This window comes from Panthera onca, chromosome C2, assembly GCF_046562875.1.
Source record: "Panthera onca isolate mPanOnc1 chromosome C2, mPanOnc1 haplotype 2, whole genome shotgun sequence".
NCBI classification, from domain to species: Eukaryota; Metazoa; Chordata; class Mammalia; order Carnivora; family Felidae; genus Panthera; species Panthera onca.
Genome location: NC_138347.1, coordinates 9,055,521 through 9,057,356, shown reverse-complemented (window position 1 = coordinate 9,057,356; position 1,836 = coordinate 9,055,521).

Below are 1,836 nucleotides of genomic sequence, written 5' to 3'. Positions count from 1 at the left end.
CCGATGGATGCTAGAGGAAAGGGGTTGGGCAAAATGGGTGAACAGGAGTGGGAGATATGGGCTTCTAGTTATGGAATGAGTAAGTCACAGGGATAAAAGTCACAGCATGAGGGATATAGTCAAAAATACTATATGGAGATTGATGGTAGCTACACGTCTGGTGAATGTAGCAAACTGTATAAACTTGTGGAATCACTATGCTGTATACCTGAAACTAATGCAACAATGTGTGTTAGCCATATTAATAAGATCTATGACAATTGAGGCAAAAATATACAATGGGGGAAAGTCTCTTCAATAAATGGTGTTGGATACCAACAAATTGGACACACTAAAATAAATGGGTAAATTCCTAGAAACATATAACCTACAAAAACTGAAACAGGAAGAAAAAGAAAATTTGAATAGACCAAATTACCAGCAATGAAGTTAAATCAGTCATCAAAAAACTCCCAGCAAACAAAGTCCAGGACCAGACAGCTTCATAGACAAATTCCATCAACCATTTACAGAAAAGTTAACTATTCAAAAAAAAAAAAAAAAAAAAAAAAAAGAGGAAGAAAAATTTCCAAATTCATTCTGTGAGGCCAGTATCACCCTGATACCAAAATCAGATAAAGACACCACACACACACACACACACACACACACACACACACACAGAGAGAGAGAGAGAGAGAGAGAGAGGAACTATAGGCCAATATCTCTTATGAACATAGATGCAAAAATCAACAAAATATTAGCAAACTGAATCCCACAATACATTGAAAAAAATCACGCATCATGATAAAGTGGAATTTATTCCCAGGATGCAAGGGTGGTTCAGTATTCATAATCAATCACCACGATACCTCACATCAATAAGAGAAAGGATAAAAACCATGATTATTTCAATAGATGCAGAAAAAGCATTTGACAAAGTACAACATCCATTCATGATAAAAATACTCTACAAAGTAGGTTTAGAGGGAACATACTTCAATGTAATAAAAGCCTTATATCAAAAATCCAGAGGCCAAAATCCATAAAGAACTGATCAAACTCAACACCCAAAAAACAAATAATCCAGTGAAGAAACGGGCAGAAGACATGAACAGACACTTTTCCAAAGAAGACATCCAGATGGCTAACAGACACATAAAAACATGCTCAACATCACTCATCATCAGGGAAATACAATTCAAAACCACAGTGAGATACCACCTCACACCTGTCAGAATGGCTAAAATTAACAATTCCGGAAACCACAGATGTTGGTGAGGATGCAAAGAAAGGGGAACCCTTTTGCACTGCCTGTGGGAATGCAAACTGGTGCGACCACTCTGGAAAACAGTATGGAGGTTTCTCAAAAAATTAAAAATAGTAATTGCACTACTAGGTATTTATCCAAAGGATACCAAAATGCTGATTTGAAAGGGCATGTGCACCCCAATGTTTATAGCAGTACTATTAACAATAGCCAATTATGGAAAGATCCCAAATGTCCATTGACTAATGAATGGATAAAGATGTGGTGTGTGTGTGGGTGTGTGTGTAATGGAATATTACTCAGTGATCAGAAAGAATGAAATGCTGCCATTTGCAACAACATGGATGGAACCAGAGTGTATTATGCTAAACGAAATAAGTTAGAGAAAGACGTATATCATATGATTTCACTCATGTGTGGAATTTGGGAAACATGACACATGAACATAGGGGAAGGGAAGGAAAAATAAGATAAAAACAGAGAGGGAGGCAAACCGTAAGAGACTCTTAAATACAGAGAACAAACTGAGGGTTGCTGGTGGGGAGGTGGGCAGGGGAATGGGCTAAATGGGTGACGGACACTAGAGA